Genomic DNA, 6,273 nt, shown 5'->3' on the forward strand with positions numbered 1-6,273 from the left:
TTTTAGTAGGCAGGAAAAACAGACAGGACTCTACTCCCTTCAGGCAAATAGCCCTGCTCGATATATAGAAAAGACAAGCAGGAATTCCATATGGTGTAACAAGTGCAAGTTATAAACACATAAGAAGTACAGTATAGTGACAGGAAGGTTAACAGAGAAAGTAGTGTTTGTGTGTGGAAGATGTACAGAAGTCAAAAACGCAAAGGATATAGGGGAAACAGTATTTCTCAAATACCCTGGAGGCTCCCTACAGGTTGTAGATAGTTTCTGTTACATAATGTCCCACAAAGCAGTAGAAGAGGATGTCAGAATGATGCCAAGAAGCAGACCAATCTCGAAAAGAGGGATGTGGAAGCTTAAGGACCCTTCATATGGTCAGAGATTTAGGGACATCCTAATTAAGAAATTTGATGAGAGGGAGGAGCAGCTATAAACTTGTGTCATAGAAGGCAACTGGGAATTGCTGAGTGCCACAGACCAAATCTGTGGCTTGTGCAAAGTCCCTTCCAGACCCAGGGTAATTTGGTGGTGTAACAATACCGTACACAAGGCCATTAGAGCAAAGAAACAAGCCTGAAAGAGGGGGCAGTAGGGAATTGTATTGTATAGCCAGAAGGGAAGCTAGGAGACAAGTGCATCTAACAAAGGAACCCAATGACTGGTGTAGTAGCACCATAGTCAACTGCTACAAAGGTAAAGGTGATGCCTTAGATAGAAATAATTACAGAGGTATCAAACTGTTGGATCAGGTGATGAAAGTTATGGAGAGAATTATAGCCCAACTAATTAGGGAGAGAGTTAGCCTAGATAAGATGCAGTTTGATTTTGTGCCAGGCAGAAGCACCACTGTTGCTATATTTCTGGTAAGGCAGCTGCAGGAAAAATACATAGCCAGGGATAAACCTCTGTACTTGGCCTTTATTGACATGGAGAAAACCTTTGACAGGGTCCCCTGATCCCATATCTGGTGGTCAATGCGGAATCTATGTATAGGAAAGTGGTTGGTGAGAGCTGTACAAGCTATGTACAGGGATGGTACCAGTAAGGTGAGGGTTGGCAATGAGTACAGTGAAGAATTTAGGATACAAGTAGGGGTTCACTAAGGATCAGTGTTCATCCCCCTCTTGTTCATCATAGTCCTCCAGGCAATAACAGAGGAATTTAAGACAGACTGCCCCTGGGAGCTCCTCTATGCTGATGACTTTGCTCTTATTGCTAAATCACTACCAGAACTAGAGAAGAAGTTCCAGGTATGCAAGTAAGGTCTAGCAATGAAACCTCTCCTAGGATTAATTCATTTAAAACTCTAACGAAATGTATTCGTGTTTGTGAACTAATTTAATTATTGATTTACTGTACAACAACACTATATCCTTTGTAGTGGCGCGTGTGGCCGCCATCTTGGGAAGTGCCATTGTGCATGTGCAAGGGACTTGCCGTCAGCGGAAGTACCCGAGCACGCAAAACGGAATCTCTCATACAACTCGTCAAAAATGAAGAGACGACAAAAAAAAACACAACACAAGAGACGAGGGAATGGAACAACCAACTGCAACAGTTTTCTTACCCCGGAGAAAAATACCTTACAGCCTGGAAACTGAACCATCAACTACTATGACACGAGCCGTCACTTATTTCTCTCACCCACGTGTTTTTCTTTCAACACCAACTGAGGCCGAGAATAGAACAAACGAGTGAGCAGTGATTTTTCTTTACGTCTGACTCCACATGGCTTGAAAAACAGAAAAAAAAACAAACAACGTTGCTTCCATCTATTGTCTTACAGGACAACACACAAAGAAAAAACAAAAATACTACACACACGCACATACATAAAAATTTTTTGCCTGTATTGTTTTTTCCCTTGCAGCAACGACGTAAGGTTGGTCAACAATATTTTTTTCTACAGACAGTACAAAGCAACACCTTCTGAGGTCTAACCGCTGACCACAGAGCACACAGCCAGTTCCAGCGACGACACGACAATAGCCTCATGGAGACCCAACACTTCGTTCAGCAGCTTACGGACCTCCATCTTCATCGCCTCCAGCTTCTTAGGGTCGACACCAACTTCTTGCTACGTACACAGCAACCAACAGCACTCGCACAGGTTCTATCTCAACACTGTTTGTGAATTATTTCACCATGGTTAACAGCGAATACAACCTGCGAGAACTCCTGTACCAAGTAACCGGCAGCAGCATTGAAGCCACAACCTCTCACTACAATGTACTGAGTCCTCTCCTTTGTCCAACAACGACATTCTTGGCAGGCTCGATGACCTCACACGTCGCTTGGACGACCTCTGCCGCTCTCGCTTGAAGTCACGGAGCAGCTCACGTTCTCGCAGTACTTCTCGAAATCGGGGGACAAACAGAACTCAAAATGGTATGTGCTGGTACCATGAGACCATCTCACACAAGGCGCGAAGATGTATTCAGCCTTGTTCTTTCAAACAACCGGGAAACGCGTAAAGGGGAAAATGAGCACGTCACTTTCCTCCACTCAACCAACTTTCAATCGTGCAATATTCATTCAGGACCAGGTGTCGAAGGAATTCTTCATGATTGACACTGGTTCCTGTTGTAGCATTTGGCCACTTCGCCTTACTGTGGACAAACCTCGCCGCTCGGCGATTATTTTGCACGCCGTTGACTCGTCCCCGATTCCTACCTTTGGTCAGCTTTCTCTACGCCTAGACATCGGTCTTCGTAGAGACTTTCAATGGGTTTTTGTCATAGCTGACATTCCACATCCTATTTTGGGTGCGGGTTTCTTAAATCACTTCCAGTTGTTGGTAGATGTCCGACGTCTGAGGCTTGTCGACGACTCGACATCCCTTTCCACGCCGGCGAGGAGCTCTACCAACTCCCCTCTTAGCCCAGCATTTTTTATTGCCACTACTGGGGACGCTTTTCATTCTCTCTTAGCGTCTTTTCCGGAGCTGGTGGACATCACTTTCAAACCGGCGGAGCTCGCGCATTCCACCCTCCATTTCATCAAGACGACTGGACCACCCGTTTTTTCGCGCCCACGTCGTCTAGCGCCTGACCGTCTTAAGACGGCCAAGGCCGAGTTTGAACACATGCTTCAACTCGGCCTCATTCGCCCCTCCACCAGCCCATGGGCATCTCCTCTTCATTTGGCCCGTAAAGGGGATACAGATTTTCGCCCGGTGGGGGACTATCGGCGACTTAATGCCGTGACGATAGCAGATCGCTCTCCAATTAGGAACCTACAGGATTTCTCGGCAAACCTGCATGGGTGCACCATTTTCTCTAAGATTGATCTGGTACGGGCCTATCATCAAATACCAGTCAAACCAGAGGACAGCCATCACCACTCCCTTCGGCTGTTTTGAATTCCTATTCATGAGTTTCGGTCTGCGTAATGCCACCAGCACCTTTCAAAGGTTCATAGATGAGGTCGTCCGTGGACTTGATTTTGTATTCGCCTATGTTGATGACATACTCATCGCTAGCGATACAAAAGAGAATCACCTCCACCATTTATCACTGCTTTTCCAGAGACTCCGTTCATACAACGTGAAAGTCTATCCGAATAAATGTGTTTTCGGGCAATCTTCTCTGGAGTTTCTCGGACATTTTATTGATTCCAGTGGAATCAGACCTCTTCCTTCAAAAGTCGATGTCATTCAACGCATCGCACCTCCAACTTTTTTAAAACAGTTGCGCCACTTCTTGGGGATTGTCAATTTTTACAGAAGATTTATAAACCGATGTGCTGATAAGCTTCTTCCATTAACTAGGCTACTGCAAGGCCACACTAAGAAGGATGCTCGACTCACTCTTTCTGCTGAGGCGTTGTCAGCTTTTGAGTCCGTCAAACGGGAATTATCCTCCGATCCCGTCCTTGCACATCCGGCTCCTGATGCCCCCCTTTCACTATCTGTGGACGCATCAGATTCTGCGGTTGGTGCTGTCTTACACCACACCGTAGATGGAAACATACAACCTTTGGCTTTCTTTTCTTGCCAACTACAGCCTGCCGAGCGCAGATATAGCACTTTTGATCGCGAGCTATTAGCGATCTATCTGTCAGTTCGGCATTTCCAACATCAGCCCGAGGGACGGGAGTTTGTGATTTATACTGATCACAAGCCCCTCACTTTTGCTCTATCCTCTAAAACGGACAAACTCTCTCCTCGTTCTTTTCGTCACCTAGACTTTATTTCACAGTTTACAGGTGACATTCGTCATGTGCCAGGGAAAGAGAACATCCCAGCTGATGCTCTTTCGCGACTCCCTGTGAATTCTATTTCCACTCCCGCGGTAATTGATTTGCTAGCAATTTCGCAGGAGCAACCTCCTTTGTCGAGTTTAGACTTAACTTCGCCAAAGTACCATACTTGTAAGTTTGCCTATCTTCCGCTCCCTTCCTCCGAAGGCTCTATTTTGTGTGACACTTCCACCGGTTCTCCCAGGCCCTTAGTGCCTCAGAACCATCAACATTCTGTTTTTGACGCCCTTCATTCCTTGTTACCCGGGCATCTCTGCGACAGTCAAACTTATTACAGCTCGGTTTTTTTGGCCCAACTTGCGGCGGTCAATTACTACTTGGGCACGCTCTTGCTTGAAGTGCCAGAGTGCAAAAGTCCACCAGCATGTTCGTGCCCCACTTGGACAATTTCCATCTACTGAGGCCCGTTTTCGTCACGTCCACCTTGATTTGGTTGGACCATGGCCAGTGAGTCGCGGGTTCTCATATCTGTTAACATGTGTCGATCGTTTCTCCCGCTGGCCAGAAGCCATTCCTATAGCTGACATTACTTCTGAGACTGTCGCTAAAGCCTTCGTGTCTGACTGGATTTCTCGGTACGGTGTACCGTCCAGCCTGACCACAGATCGTGGCCGGCAATTTGAGGCCGCGCTCTTTCGTGACCTATCACGAATCTTGGAGGTGCATCGTATACGCACCACCAGCTACCATCCCGCTTCTAATGGAATGGTTGAGCGATTTCATAGGCAACTTATGGCTGCCTTACGCGCCTCGCCCAACCCGCAGTCTTGGGTTGAATTTCTTCTGGTCGTCCTCCTTGGATGCCGGACTGCGGTCAAAGCTGACCTGGGTTTCTCCTCGGCGGAGCTTCTTTACAGTACCACACTGGCGTTGCCTGGTACGATGGTGGTGCCAGACTCGTCACAACCACCACATCCAGAGTCCTATGTTACTCGGTTACGGGAGTATTTCTCCAATCTTCCAGCTATGGGTCCCAGACAACAGTCACCTCCCTCTCAAGTGCCAGCAGACATTGAGTCTTGGTCACATGTGTTTATTAGGGATGATTCTGTCAAAGGACCCTTTGTTTCTCCCTATAAAGGACCCTTTCGTGTGCTTTCTCGCACTCCAAAGTTCTTCAAGGTCCACGCTAATGGTCGTATAAAGATTGTGTCTGTCGACCGTCTGAAAAAAGCGTACCTTGACAAACCCTCAACTTCCGTGGACGACGTGCCCGCTTTTCAAACACCGCACACACCACTGTCAACATCATTACCACCACACACACCACTGTCAACAATGCATACACCAACATCAACACCATCACAAACACACACACCAGAAACCACTCCACCTTCGTCGTTGCGACAAAACTCAAGTGACCCTTATGTCACTAGGTCTGGTCGGACAGTGCATTGGCCAAAGAAACTTTCCAACACAATATACATTTGACATTTTTGTGCCGCCGGCATTTCATTTCTCTGTACAAACAAACATTGTTTTTCTTCCATTTCTGTGCACAGTAACGTGCTAAAAGAAAATATGTACACATTACATATTGTTTCAACCTTTGCATTCACATTTGCTCACGCCAACACCTTCGCTGCAACTTTCTTTCACACAGACCTTCTATCTCTAGGTCTGGCTGAACTTTTCATGTTGAACAGAACTTTTTTCTTACTCACATCGTGTCGGATGCAAAAGTTTTGCTTCCATTATTGCATCCGACACAGCATTGCTTTGCAAATTTATTGAGCTTGTCATTCTTTGTTTTAACAAAACAATTTTTGTTTTTTCATTGTATAATTTTAGCCATGTTTTCTGGTTTCGGCGGCCATCTTGTTTCCGCGCCCTCTACAATCTTTCCTTGTTTCGTGCTATGCACTCGGGGGGGGGGGGACATTGTAGTGGCGCGTGTGGCCGCCATCTTGGGAAGTGCTATTGCGCATGTGCAAGGGACTTGCCATCAGCGGAAGTACCCGAGCACGCATGCGCAATGCAACAGGTGGAGAGAGAGCAATAGAGTTCGACCTC

This window comes from Octopus bimaculoides, chromosome 15 (assembly GCF_046866305.1).
Source record: "Octopus bimaculoides isolate indiv1 chromosome 15, ASM4686630v1, whole genome shotgun sequence".
Classification (NCBI taxonomy): domain Eukaryota; kingdom Metazoa; phylum Mollusca; class Cephalopoda; order Octopoda; family Octopodidae; genus Octopus; species Octopus bimaculoides.